This window comes from Ornithorhynchus anatinus, chromosome 5 (assembly GCF_004115215.2).
Source record: "Ornithorhynchus anatinus isolate Pmale09 chromosome 5, mOrnAna1.pri.v4, whole genome shotgun sequence".
NCBI lineage: Eukaryota > Metazoa > Chordata > Mammalia > Monotremata > Ornithorhynchidae > Ornithorhynchus > Ornithorhynchus anatinus.
In genome coordinates this window covers 17,870,869-17,886,143 of record NC_041732.1, presented here as the reverse complement: position 1 = coordinate 17,886,143, position 15,275 = coordinate 17,870,869, and the positions used below count along the sequence as shown (strand labels likewise).

At 48.7% G+C, this 15,275-nt stretch overlaps 1 long non-coding RNA gene across 1 annotated transcript; it reads left to right on the top strand.

The window, feature by feature from the left end:
- The first annotated feature begins 2,529 nt into the window (after positions 1-2,529).
- Positions 2,530-13,589, top strand: LOC114812215. Its single transcript, XR_003759864.2, has 3 exons — positions 2,530-2,867; positions 10,133-10,197; positions 13,473-13,589. It is a non-coding gene; the product is annotated as an uncharacterized LOC114812215 (long non-coding RNA).
- Positions 13,590-15,275: the final 1,686 nt, after the last annotated feature.

The window sequence follows — 15,275 nt, the reverse complement described above, 5'->3', positions numbered from 1 at the left end:
ATCCTGAGAGGGGGCTTAGGTCGCTGGTGACCACCCAAATACAGTAGCCACTACTCCATCCTAGTCCTCCTTGTGTGTTTTTCACACAGTCTCCTCCTAGAAACACCATCCTTGGCTTCTCCGACTGGCCTCTCCTGGTTCTCCTCCCATCCCTCTGACCTCTCCTCCTCCGTCTCCGTGAAAGGCTCCTCCTCCGTCTCCCACCCTCTAACTGTGGAAGTTGCCATTGCCTTCTGTTCTCCATCTACACTCTCTCCCTTGGAGAACTTTTTCTTTCCCTCCACTTCAACTACCATCCCTAAGCAGATGATTCCCACATCCACCCCTCCAGCCCTGACCTCTCTCCTTCTCTGCAGTCTCGCGTTTCCTCCCGCCTTCAGGATATCTCTACTAGGATGTCCCTCCGACACCTCAAACTTAACGTGGCCAAAACAGAACTCCTCGTCTTCCCGCCCGAACCCTGTCCTCCCTTAATTGTCTTATCACTGTAGACAGCACCATCCTCCTCCCTTTCTCAAACGTCCACAACCTCGGCATTGTCCTCGACTCCTCTTCTTCATTCCACTCACACATTCAATACGTCCTACGACCCCGCCGGTCCGACCTTCACGGCATCACAAAAATCCCCCCTTTCTTCTCCATCCAAACTGCTACGCCGCCGATCCAGGCACTCGTTATTTCCCTCCTTTGACTAGCGCATCGGCCTCCTCGCCGATGCGTCTCTCCCCCTCCCGTCTGTCTCGCCCCTCTCCAGTCATCCTTCGTTCTGCTGGTCGGATCGTTTTTCTGAAACCATTCAGTCCACCTCTCTCCACTCTAATAGTTGCCCTTCTGCCTCCGCGTCAAACAGAAACTCCCGACCGTGCGCTTTAAGTCACTCCCTCACCACTCTCCCTCCTCTTCGCTGATCTACTGCAACCCAATGCACACGCTCCGCCTGAGGAGCTTTCCGTACCTCCGCCTCGTCTATCCCACTGCCGACCCCTTGCCCGTGTCCTCCCTTAGATCTGGAACTCTGCCTTCATTTTGGAGAGGCTACCCTTCTCTTCACCTTCAAAACCCTTCTAAAAGCACATTTCTTTTAAGAGATCTTCCCTGACTACATCTTCGTGTTCCCTCCCCGTCCTTTCCGTTGTGTAGGTTAGAGCATTGGAAAGGAACTTGAGACAGCGGGAGTAGACACATGGCTCAAGGATTTTGGAGAGGAAGGAGTTTATGTGTATTCCCTTTTACTCTATTTCCCCTGTCTGTAATTTATTATAATATCTATTTCCTCCTGTAGCCTGTAAGCTCCTCATGGACAGAGATTGGATCTTCCAATTCTGTTATTTTGCACTCTATCCAGCACTTTTATCCACTGTTTAGAATAGTGCCAGGCACACAGTAAGTGCTTAACAAATACTGTAATTATTATTCTCCCATGCATTTATCTCAGTGCTCCGCACACAGTAAATACTCCAAATATACCACCGATGGACTGATTGCAAGAAGCAACCTGTCTTGGTGGAAAGGGCAAAGGTCTGGGATTCAGAGGACCTGGGTTCTAATCTTGACTCTGCCACTTGCTTGCTGTGTGTCTTCGGGCAAATAACTTAATAAGAGTTTGCTCAGGGCTTACTGAGGATCGAGCACTGTACTGAGCGCCGGGGTAGAGTCGAGATAATCAGGGCAGACCCAGTCTCTGTCCCTCATGGTTTTCCCAGTCTAAGTAGGTGAGAAGCAGCGTGGCCTAGTAGATAGCCCGTGGGCCTGGGAGTCAGAAAGACCTGGCTTCTAATCCCTACTCCATCACATGTCTGCTGTGAGACCTTGGGTAAGTCACTTCAGTTCTCTGGGCCTCAGTTACCTCATCCGTTAAATGAGGATTATTATAAATAATAATAATAATAATGATAATAATGATGGCATTTGTTAAGCGCTTACTATGTACCGAGCACTGTTCTAAGCGCTGGGGGAGATACAAGGTAATCAGGTTGCCCTACATGGGGCTCACAGTCTTGATCCTACAGTAGAGGTAACTGAGGCCCAGAGAATAATAATAATACTAGTGTTGGTATTTGTTAAGCGCTTACTATGTGCCAAGCACTGTTCTTGCTTGTTGTCCCACGCAGGGCTCACAGTCTTCATCCCCATTTTAGAGATGAGGGACCTGAGGCCCAGAGAAGTGAAGTGACTTGCCCCAGGCCACACAGCTGACAAGTGGTGGAGCCGGGATTCGAACGCACGACCTCTGACTCCCAAACCCGGGCTCTTTCCACTGAGCCCACGCTGCTTTTCGTGGGCCCCGTATGGGTAACGGATTGGGTCCAACCTGATTAATTTGTATCTACTCCAGTGCTCAGCACAGTGCCTGGCACACAGCAAGTGTGTAACAAACATTTCAAAAAAAAACCAGTCAGGATCGGGTGGTGCTTACAAACATTTTCCCCACTGAGCCCTTTGGAACCTGCGAGGAATAAATGTGCCGTCTTCCAGATCTCATGCCAGTGTACATAGAAGAGGTACGGAGATCATTTTTTTTTTTCCGGTTCACAGGTCATTCGGACTCACGGAGCGCAGCGAAGGAGAGATCTGTCCAGACTGGGGACAGGGTGAAGAACGGAGCTGCTAAGAAGACCGGCAGGAGCAGCCACGATGGCGGGTTTGCTGGGCCGGGAGGAGCAGAGAGCTCTCTGATTCATCCCTCTGCCTCCAGGACCATCCTCCTGCTTGGGAAGGAAAGGGAAGAGCATCTCTCAAGCCCCGTCTTAGGATCTGGGTGGTCCCGGAGAGTCAGAGGGAAGCCCATACGGAAAGAACATCAGTTGGGAGTTAGTAGTCCCGGGTTCTAGGCCAAGATCGGCCACTAGCTGCCCGTGTGACCTTGGGTGAGTCACTTGGCTCTCCCTCGGCTACAGTTTCGATATCTGGAAAATGAGGGTAATAATGTCTGCCTTCCCCATCTCGAGTGTGGGGAAGAGTACGGTGCTCTGCACGCAGTAAGCGCTCAGTAAATACAGTTGAATCAATTCATTGAGATGGTTTTCTCAGTCAAGAAACTGTGGACGGAGAATGAGGGCGGAGAATGTGTCTGTTTATTGTTCTGTTGTACTCTTCCAGGTGTTTAGTACGGTGCCCTGCACACACTAAGTGCTCAATGAATATGACTGACTGAATGAATGAAAGAGCTCCAGAAAGATACGGGCGCTGGAAAAAATTCCACGCCGTCGTTAGTCTGGAATCCGCAACTATCTGTAAATTATAATTTTTAAATTATTTATCTGTATTTATATTTATTTCTAAATAAAGCCCCCTATTGCTATATATGTATTCATTTGCATTGTTAGATATATTGCTTATTTATATCAATTTATTTATATCCTTATAAATTATTTATTTCTATTAATGTAGGTATCCCTCTCTCCACTGTAAACTCACTGTGGGCTGGGAGATTGTGATGTTGTACTATCCCAAGCATTCAGCACAGTGCTCTGCATACAGTCAGGGTTCAATAAATGCCATCGATCATTATTTTTAGTAGTAGTAATAATAATAAAATAATAATGTGATTTGTTAAGTGCTTACTATGTGCCAAGCCCTGTTCTAAATGCTGGGGTAGATACAAGGTAATCAGGCTATCCCACATGGGGTCACGGTTTTATTCCCCTTTTACAGATGAGGTAACTGAGGCACGGAGATGTTAAGTTACTTGCCCAACGTGACACAACAGACAAGTGGCGGAGCCGGGATTAGAACCCACACGCTCTGACTCCCCAACCCAGGCTCTTTCCACTAAGCCACACTGCTTCTCTATGTATTGATTGAATCGCAGAACTATTCCTGCTTGGAATTATTTCTTCAAGAACCAGACTTTTGTATCTATTTAAGAGAGAGAGCTGGGCTCCTTCGATATCTGGTGGTATTTGTTAAGCGCTTACTATGTGCAGACCACTGTTCTAAGCCCTGGGGTAGATACAGGGTAATCAGGTTGTCCCACGTGAGGCTCACAGTCTTAATCCCCATTTTACAGATGAGGTCACTGAGGCCCAGAGAAGTAAAGTGACTTGCCCACAGTCACACAGCTGACAAGTGGCAGAGCGGGGATTCGAACCCATGACCTCTGAGTCCCAAGCCTGTGCTCTTTCCACCGAGCCACGCTGCTGCTTTAAAAGGAGTCAGATCGGACGGGGGGTGATTTCCCCACTGAATTCTGCTTTTCCCATATTGAAATGTCCGCTCCACTCTGCGCCGCCCTGACTTGCTCCCTCCATTCATCCCCGCTCCCGGCCCCAGAGCATTTTATGTCCATCTCTGTCATGGATTTATTTAGGTCAGTGTCTGTCCCCCCCTCTAGACGGTGAGCTCACTGTGGGCAGGGAATGTGTCTGTTTATTGTTCCACTGTACTCTCCCAAGCGCCTAGTACGGTGCTCTGCGCACAGTAAGAGCTCAATGAAGATGAATGAATGAATTCTTCTTGTTGGTTTGCTACTGGAGCAAGTCTTTCTTGCTTGCTGTAAGCAGGACGGGACATCAGAGGGCAACCTGGGCCTTGTAGTCTGAAGTTGGTGAGTAGCCACTGGCCAATCCGATATCCCTGGCCCGGAGAGCCGAGCGAGACCGGAGAAAAAGCAGCCCTAAACCGCCGCCCGGGCGGACTATTATTAATCTTAATAATAACCGTGGTATCTGTTAAGCGCTTACTATGTGCCAGGCACTGTAATATGCACGGGGGTGGATCCAAGCGAGTCTGGTTGGCCCCAGCCCTTGTCCTACATGGGGCTCACAGTCTCAATCCCCATTTTCCAGATGAGGTAACTGAAGCCCAGAGAAGCGAAGCGACTCGCCCCAGGTCACACAGCCGACACGTGAGCTGAGATTAGAACCTACGGCCTATGGTAGTCTCTCGAGCGCTTAGTTCAGTGCTTTGCACACAGGTAAGAAGCATACTGAGCGGCAGTGTGGCGTAGTGGATAGAGCATGGGCCTGGGAGTCCTGGGTTCTCATCCCAGCCCTGCCACTTGTCGGCTGTGTGACCTTGGGCAAGTCACTTCACTTCTCTGGGCTTCAGTCCCCTCATCTGGGAAATGGGGATGGAGACTGTGAGCCCCACGTGGGACAGGGACTGTGTCCAACCCGATTTGCTTGTATAATAATAATAATAATGTTGGTATTTGTTAAGCGCTTACTATGTGCCGAGCACTGTTCTAAGCGCTGGGGTAGACATAGGGGAATCAGGTTGTCCCTCGTGGGGCTCACAGTCTTAATCCCCATTTTACAGATGAGGGAACTGAGGCACAGAGAAGTTAAGTGACTTGCCCACAGTCATACAGCCGACAATATCTACCCCCGTGCTTAGTACAGTGCCTGTCACATAGGAAGCGCTTAACAAATACCATAATTATTTATTATTGTTATTATTAGAAATAGTAGGAAGCGCTCAATAAATGCCACTGATGGACTGTAAGAGCTCCAAAGATGGTTTAACCTGGTAATCAAACTGTCATCCCACCCCATTTCCCACAGGAAGCTCTCTCAAAGTGTTAGGAAGGGGACGGTGAGTGAGCGACGAACCAGGGCAGCCTCGGACGTTAGACCCGGCTCTGGGGGTCAGAGGGCGGCCTTAAGGAAGCCAGACCCCCTAGGTCATGTGTGGAGGTTTGGGGAGGGAGAGGAGGAGGGAGAGAGAGGGGGCTGGTTGGAGCCAAGGGTCTTCAGATTCTCGTGAGATTAGAGACCACAGAAGGCTCTCTGCAGCCTCCGCCTTCTTACTCGGGCAACCCGTGGACGAGAAGTCCACCCCCGGCTTCAGGGAGGAAGAGCTCCCACCCCAACCAGAACTCTCCCCCCACCCCACCTTCAAAATCTTTTTGAAGGCCCATCTCCTCCAAGAGGCCTTCCCTGACTAAGCCCTCCTTTCCTCTTCTTCGTCAACCTGACTTGCTCCCTTTGTTCAGCCCCCTCCTCCCAGCCCCACAGCACCCATGTCCATAGCTGTCATTTATTTATTTCTATTAATGTCTGTCTCCCCGTCCCGACTACAAGGGAATATGTCTGTTGATTGTTCTATTGTCCTCTCCCTAGTGCTTCATGCAGTGTACTGCACAAGGGGAGGTGCTCAGTAAATATGATTGACTGACCGATTGGCTCACTCCTCCGACACCAGATTGGATCCAAAGTCCTCGTGTCCTTTTCTGGATGGGCAGAGGGCTTCTTAAATGCTGTTGATTCTTGACCGTTGACCAGGATCTCTCTGGCCACTCCAAAGGACATGCAAGCCATGGCATTCAAGGGTATGATCTCGTGATATTTCTGGAAAAAACACCGAGTTTTGACAACTCCAGATCACCGAAGCCCAAATACATGTGTTTGGCTCCAATTAGTGGATAAGCAGAAAGGCTTAGCGGAGAGAGCGTGGGCCTGGGGGTCAGAAGGACCGGGGTTCTAATCCCGGCTCTGCCATCTGTCTGTGGGTCCTTGGGAGAGTCACTTCACTTCTCTGGCCCTCAGTTACCTCATCTCTAATATGGCGATGAAGGCTGTGAACCCTAGACAAGCGAATCAGATTGAACACAGTGCCTGTCCCGCATGGGGCTCACAGTCTTCGTCCCCATTTTAGAGATGAGGGAACTGAGGCAGAGAGAAGCAAAGTGACTTGCCCGAGGTCACCGGGCAGACAAGTGGCGGAGCCGGGATTAGAACCCAGGTCCTGCTGACTCCCAGGCCAGTGCTTTGTCCACTAGGCCAAGCTGCTTCTCTAAAATAAACTAACGGTCAATTGTTTGATAGGAACCATGGGTGACTCCGCACCATCCGCATTCCCTGGCTGCTGTGATGTGATCGGGAAGCTCCTTAGAGGAGTATTTTTGGCCCTCGCTAACCCCTCCCTTTTTCTCCTGTCTTCCCGGGAGGGCCCAGTTGGAAAATGGGGGAAGGATCCATAAATCAAACAAGCTTTTAATTTGAGATTCCTTGAACCTCCACCCACGGTGAGCCCTTGGATAACAAACTGAATGTCAGAGTGTGGATCTCCTCCCACAGACCAGTGGGTGGGGTGGATTAGGAGCGAGATTAGATTACTTTTCCTGGAAGGGTGACATTCAGAAGCTTGCTGCTTCCCAATTTGTAAGTCTGGAGAGGCAGGGACCTTAGACTGTAATCAATCTGAAGGGGTTTTGGGGGTTTTTTTTCATGGTACCTATTAAGCGCTTACTATATGCCAGGCACTGTACTAAATGCTGAGGTAGATACAAGGTAATCAGGTCGGACACAGTCCATGTCCCACGGGGGGCTCACAGTCATTTATTCATTCGTTCATTCAGTCGTATTTATTGAGCACTTTCTGTGGGCAGATCACTGTACTAAGCGCTTGGGAGAGTACAATATAACAATAAACAGACCCATTCCCCGCCCACAACGAGCTTACCCTCTCGAGTCTAGCCTTAATTCCCATTTTACAAATGAAGCAACTGAGCCCCAGAGAAGTTACAAGACTTGCCCAAGGTCAAACAGCAGATAAAAGGCAGAGCCCGGATTAGAACCCAGGTCCTAGGATTCCCAGGCCCGTGTTCCATCCACGAGGCCATGCTTCTTCTCCAGTATTCACCGAACCTGTCAGTCAGTCATATTTATTGGGCACTTACTGTGTGCAGAGCACTGTACTGAGTGCTTGGGAGGATACAGTAGAGCAATATAACAGGCACATTCCCTGCCCATAGCGAGCTTACGGTCTAGAGGGGAAGACTGACTTGTCCATATCTGTCATTTATCTATTCCGATTCATAAGTGCCGTGGGGCTGGGAGGGGGGATTCGTTCATTCATTCAATTGTATTTATTGAGCACTTACTATATGCAGAGCACTGGACTAAGCGCTTGGAATGGACAATTCGGCAACAGATAGAGACAATCCCTGCCCAACGACGGGCTCGCAGTCTAAACGGGGAAGACAGACAACAAAATAAAACAAGCAGTCAGGCGTCAATACCATCAAGATAAATACAGTCATGGATACATACAAATCATTAACAGAATAAATAGAGTAACGAATAATATATACAAATATGCACAAGTGCCGTGGGGAGGGGAAGGGGGAAGAGCAGAGGGAAGGAGTATGGGGAAATGGAGAGGGGAGGAGGAGCAGAGGGAAAGGGGGGAGCGCAGTCTGGGAAGGCCTTCTGGAGGAGGTGAGCTCTCAGTAGGGCCTTGAAGAGGGGAAGAGAGTTAGTTTGGTGGAGATGAGGAGGGAGGACATTCCAGGACAGTGGGAGGACGTGGGCCAGGGGTCAACGGCTGGATAGGTGAGAACGGGGGACGGTGAGGAGGTGGGCGGCACCAGAGGAGCGGATTGTGCGGGGTTGGGCTGCAGAAGGAGAGAAGGGAGGTGAGGTAGGAGGGGGCAAAGGGATGGACAGCTTTGAAGTCAACAGTGAGGAGTTTTTGCTTCGTACGAAGGCTGATAGGCAACCACTGGAGATTTTTGAGGAGGAGGGTGACGTGCCCAGAGCGTTTCTGTAGAAAGATAATGCGGGCAGCAGAGTGAAGTATAGACTCAAGCGGGGAGAGACAGGAGGTTGGGAGATCAGAAAGGAGGCTGATGCGGTCAGCCAGTTGGGATAGGATGATCGATTTATAGCCTAGGGGGGAGGCAGGCACCAGAATAACTTGCAGATAGGAGAAAACAAGAGGCTACAAAAATCTGTATGGAAGTCAAGAAACGCGTCTACCAAATCTGTTGTATTTAACTCTCCCAAGTTCTGAGTACATCCCCTGCGCAAGGTAAGCGCTCAGTATATAGCATTGATTGATTAAGTATTACAGGAGAGAGGGGTTAAATAGTCACCAAGTGTTGAGGTGATGCGGAAGGGTTGCAGAGGCAGTTGTGGGGGACGGGGGCGGACACAGAAGGTGAATGATCTATCAGGGAAGGCTTTCCGGAGGAGATGTGATTTCAGCAGGACCTTGAAGATGGGGAGAGCGGCGGGAGGGAATTCCAAATAACCTGTGTGGGGGTAAGCAAGGGTTCAGCGACAGGAGAGATGAGGTCAGGGTGCAGTAAAAAAGATGGCTTGATAGATTGGCCTAGTTAAAAGAGCCTGTGCCTGGGAACCAGAGGATGTGGGTTCTAATCCCGGCTCTGCCACGTGTCTGCTGGGTGACCTTGGACTTCTCTGGGCCTCAGTTCCCTTACCTGTAAAATGGGGATTGAGACCGTGAGCCCCAGGTGGGACAGGGACTTGGTCCGACCTGATTTTCTTGTACCTACTCCAGGGCTTAGAACAGTGCCTATCACCTAGCAAGCGCTTAACAAATACCACAGTTATTATTTTATTATTAATTTATAGTTCGGAATTGAAACGCTGCCTGGAAATTCTCTCTGTAGATCTCTCCAGCACTATTCAGCTGAAGTCGGAGTTTAACATTTTGGTTTCTGATAGTGAAAATATTTCTTTTATGACATTTGATAATAATCCTCCCCTTCCTCTCCATCCAAGCCCCCATGCTGGTCCAAGCACCTTTTTTTAAAAAATGGCATTTGTTCATTCAGTCGTGTTTATTGAGCACTTACGGTGTGCAGAGCACTGATCTAAGATCTTGGGGGAGGATAACACAATAATTAAACAGACACATTCTCTGGCCACAGCGAGCTTACAGTCTAGAGGGGGAGACAAACGTTTGGTAATCATTTACTATGCGCCAAGCACTGTTCGAAGCGCTGGGGTAGATGCAAAGTAATCAGGTTGGACACGGTCCATGCCACACAGGGAGTTCACAGTCTTAATCCCCATTTTACAGATGAGGTAACTGAAGCACACAAAAATTAAGAGTCTTGCCCAAGGTCACACAGCAGACATGCGGCAGGGTTGGGATTAGAACCCCGGTCCTTCTGACCCCTTGGCCCGGGCTCTATCTACTAGACCTCCCGTGTTGTTGACTAGCTAAAAAGTCACTTAAAAGTGTAGCGAATGAGTCTCTCTCAAAATCGATCCCAAATAAAGTTGCCTAGGCAGGAGAGGGTGAGAGAGGAGGCAGCTATTTAACTTAGCCAGGGAAAGCCGAAACCCTCTTCTATAATAGTAAACACGCATAGACCGCAACTTCTGTTGTGCAAGCTTTCCAGATGCAACTGTAATCCTTGAATTCTCTTTCCTCCTAGGCAGAAGAAATCATCTGTTACAGTGCTGGCCCAAAGGAGCGGCGAAAAGACGTCTCAAGTTTCAGGTAGAGTTTCTTCGGGGAATTCCGGTAGGAGTGAAATATATCCCACGAGGTGTCCAGCCCGGTGTCACATGCAGGGCGTGACTTTCTCGACAAGGCGATGTCATGGAGTAGAGAAGCCTCGTAGATCGAGCCCGGGCCCGGGAGTCAGAATCTAATCTCGGCTCCGCCACTCGTCCGCTGTGCCGCCCCAGGCAAGACACTTCACTTCTCTGCGACTCGGTTCCCTCATCTGGAAAACGGGGATTAAGACTGTGAGCCCCACGGGCCAGCTCCTTGTGGGCAGGGAATGTGTCCGTTTAATGGTATATTGTCCTCTCCCGAGTGCTTTGTACAGTGTTCTGCACGCAGAAAGCACTCAAAAAATACAACTGAATGACAGGGACTGTGGTCAACGCGATCTGTTTGTATCCACCCCAGTGCTTAGTGTGGTTCCTGGCACACGGTAAGCTCTTAGCAAATGTTACAATTGTCATTATTAGTAATAATAATAAAAACAATTATTAGTAATAATAATATTACAACCAGTCCTTTCTTCGCATCCATCACTGCTCTCAATTCCCGGTTTTATCCATCTTCAAGATTGCCAGGCCTTTGAGTCTTGCCCAGTTTTGCTTGGCAAGGTATCTGTGTAGCATGTGGTGGGTCTGTGGGCCTGGGTACGTGGGCACTAGACGACCATAGAAGGCGCTAGGATGGCTATTTTCTCCTGCTCCTGGAGAAGCATCGTGGCCTAGTGGTTAGAGCCCGGGCCTGGGAGTCAGAAGGACCTGGGTTCTAGTCCTGCCTCCACCACGTGTCTGCTGTGTGACCTTGGGCAAGTCACTTCACTTCTACGAGCCTCCGTTCCCTCCTCCGGGAACGGGGATTAAGTCTGGGAGACCTTGGCGGGGCAGGGACTGAGTCCAACCTGATTAACGTGTATCCACCCCCGCGTTTCGACCAATGCTTGGAACAGAGTAAGCACTTTACAGATATCATCACTATTATTTTTATTATTAGTGCTCTGCACACAGTAAGTGCTCAATAAATACCACTGATTAATTGATTGTACTCTCCCAAGTGCTTAGTACAGTGTTCTACACACAGTAAGCACTAACAGATGCCTTTGAGTGATTTTACTCTCCCAAGTGCTTAGTCCAGTGCTCCGCACATAGTAAGTGCTCAATAAATACCATTGATCGATTGATCGATTCCCCCAACTTCCGCTTCTCTCTTTCACCTTCAATTCCTTGTCTTTTCTTTTTCTCATCCCATTTCCTCCATCTCCTTTTCCCCTCCTGTGTCCCGTGTCCCTTCCCTGGATCGGGGCCCTAGCAGACAGTAAACAACCCCCACCTTCCCTCGGCAGAGTAAACCGATGCTCCGCGGCTAGGGTTGGATTTACTCCAGGCCTCAACTTGTGACCACTGTGGGGGAAGGGGTGCTAAGTGATATTAATAGGAGGGGCTGGTTGGCTTGGCCCTCACATTTGCCTCCGATTCGATCCTCTCCTCTGGATTTCGGTCCCCTTTCAACTCCACCAGTGATATCTGTCCGGCGTCTTTGCCATCCCCTCTCTCCTAAGAGAGGAGGGGAGTAGGGAGGGAGGAAGAGATGGGGGGGAAGAAGTGAGAGGAAAAGGGAAAAAGGGAAAGGACCCAGGAAAGAGAGCGGAAGGAGCACCAGGGCAAGCGCTGGTCAATTCCTGACCTAGGTAGTCAGTTCCATTGTATTTATTGAACACTTATTCATTCATACATTGATTCATTCATTCAAACGTATTTATTGGGCGCTTGCTGTGTGCAAAGCACTCTGTTAAGCTCTCAGGAGAGTACATTCCCTGCCCACAATGAGTTTACAATCTAGAGCTCTTCTCCCACTCCCTTTTCTGTCACCCTGACTCACTCCCTTTATTCATCCCCCCTCCCAGCCCCACAGCACTTGTTTCCACATCTGTAATTTATTGATTTCTATTCATGTCTCCCTCCCTCCCTAGATAGTAAACATGTTGTGGGCAGATTTGGGTTGTCTCTCTTCCCCCCACCCCTCCAACTTTGCTTTTTCTTTTCTTCCTCGGGCTATTTCTCAATGGATGTTCATCCCCCTCCACATCAGGCAGAAACTCCTCACCATCAGCTTTGAAGGACTCAGTCAGCTTGCCCACTCCTACCTCATCTTGCTCCTCTCCCACTGTAACCCAGAGCACCCACTTCGCTCCTTTAATCCCCCCCTACTCACTTTACCTCGATCTCGTCTGTAATAATAATTGTGGTGTTTGTTATGGGCTTACTCTGTGCCAAGCACTCTTCTAAGCGCTGGGGTGGATACGAGGCAGTCACGCCATCACGTCCTCCCTCTGGTCTGGTGCTCACTCCCCCTTCCTATCTGACGGACTCTCCCTATCTTCAACCCCCCCCTAAATCACATCTCCTCCAAGAGGCTTTCTCTGCCTCATTTCTCATCTCCCCACCCTATTTTTCTGCTCCTATGTCACCTTTGCACTTAATAATAGTAATAATAAATGTGATATTTGTTAAAGTGCTTACTATAAGCCAGGCATTGTACTAAGGGTTGGAGTAGATACAAGATAAGCAGATCCCACCCGGGGCTCTCTGTTTAAGTGGGAGGGAGAGCAGGTATTGAATCCCCATTTTGCAGATGAGGGAACTGAGGCCCAGAGAAGTGAAGTGACTTGCCCAAGGTCACACCGCAGACAAGTGGCAGAACTGGGATTAGACCCCGGTCCTTACGTAATTCACCTCCCTCTCACACTCAGTACTGATGTACAGATACTTGAACTCTGTCCTTTCCCCTACCTGCATTTTATTTTACTGCCTGTCTCCCCTGCTTGAGTATAAGGTCCTTGAGGGCGGGGATTCAAGCCTACCGACCCCATTGTCCTCTCCAAAGTGCTTAGTACAGTGCTCTGCACACAGTAAACACTCAGTAAACACCACTAAATTGACTGTTGGGGCCTCCTGGTGTCCCTCCAAGCGAAGTTCACGAACAGTGTAATTATTCTAGTTTCCTGAGAGCCTTGCCTTTTTCTCCCTTCCTTTCTTCTTTTCTTCCTTTCTTCCTCCTTTCTTCTTCATTTTTTCCTTCCTTCTTCCTTTCTGCTTTTCTTCTTCCTTCCTTCTTCCTTTTTGCCTTTCTGCTTTCCTGCCTCACTGTCTTCCTTTCCTTCCTGCCTTTGGCTTCCTCTCAGATTCTCCTTTTGACACAGAGGACCCACCAAGTCTCCCTCTTCATTTTCTCTCCATTTTCTGGGAAACGAACAATCTTCCCGACTCCAGGATCTGCTCAGAGGTTGTTGGTTTGTCTGCAAAGATCTTCCCAAACAGAAGGATGGTGGGTAGAGCCCGGGCCTGGGAGTCAGAAGTGCCCGCGTTCTCATCCCACTTCCACCACTTGTCTGCTGTGTGACCTTGGGTAAGTCACTTTTAATCATTCATTCCATCTCTATGGAGTGCTTACTGTGTGCTGAGCACTTTACTAAGCCCTTGGGAGAGTACAATACTGTATATTGTATACTGTATATATTGTATATATTGTATATTGTATATACTCAACTGTATATATTTTCATTACCCTATTTATTTTGTTAATGAATTGCACATCGCCTTGATTCTATTTAGTTGCCATTGTTTTTACGAGATGTTCTTCCCCTTGACTCTATTTATTGCCATTGTTCTTGTCTGTCCATCTCCCCCGATTAGACTGTAAGCCCGTCAAACGGCAGGGACTGTCTCTATCTGTTGCCGACTTGTTCATCCCAAGCGCTTAGTACAGTGCTCTGCACATAGTAAGCGCTCAATAAATACTATCGAATACAATACAACATTTCCTGCCCACAACAACTTCTCCAGACCTCAGTTCCCTCACTTGTAAAATGGGGACTGTGAGCCCCGTGTGGGACAGGGACTGTGTCCAACCTGATTAACTTGTGTCTACCCCAGAGCTTAAAACAGTGCTTGGCACATAGTAAGTTAAAAAAACCCTGATTAGCTCCTATCTACCCCCATGCTCGGTACGGTCCCGGCACATAGTAAGTGCTTCACAAATTACTGACATCAAATTTGGTCCGGTTGTTTACCATTCATAGCCACTCTATGGATATATTTTCTCCAGAATATCCTGTCTCATCCCATAATCTGTAACCTTGCTAACAGTTCTTCCGTTATCATTCCATGGTCTCTCTCCACCTAGCTGCCGGTCTGCCTCTTCCATGTTTTCCCTGGACTTTTCCTAGCATTAGTGTCTTCTCCGGAGAATTAGTCCTCTTGATTAGATGTCCAAAATATGCTCATCTGAGTCATTTGGCTTTCCAAAGACCACTTTAGCTCCATTTGCTCCAAAATCCATTTGTTTGTCTTTCGGGCAGCCCATGGTATTCGCAAAAGCCTTCTCCAACACCACATTTCAAAAGAATCGATGTTCTTTCTACCCTGTTTTTTCGCTGTACAGCTTTAAGTGAATGAATTAATGATGGCATATAAGTGTTTAGTATGTGCAAAGCACAGTTCTAAGCGCTGGAGAGGATACAAGGTGATCAGGTTGTCCCATGTGGGACTCACAGTCTTAATCCCCATTTTACAGATGGGGTAACTGAGGCACAGAGAAGTGCCCAAAGTCACACAGCGGACAAGTGGCTGACTCGAGATTTGAACCCATGACCCCTGACTCCCAAGCCCATGCTCTTTCCACTGAGCCACTCTGCTTCTATACATCGTCACGGGAAACACCACAGCGTTGACAATTTGCATTTTTGTGGCAATTGTTAAATCAGCACATTTCATGACTTTTTCCAGGCTTTTCGAAGCAAGTCTTCCTAACGCTTGGAGGTCTTCCCAGGCTGAGCCCCCCTTTTCCTCTGCTCCTCCTCCCCTCCCCCATCGCCCCTACCTCCTCCCTCTGCTCTACCCCCTTCCCCGCCCCACAGCACTTCTATATATTTGTATATATTATTCTATTTATGTTATTAAGGATGTGTATATATTATTCTATTTATCTTGATGCTCTTGATGTTTATCTACTTGTTGTGTTTTGTCGCCCATCCCCCCCTTCTAGACTGCGAGCCCGTGGTTGGGTAGGGATTG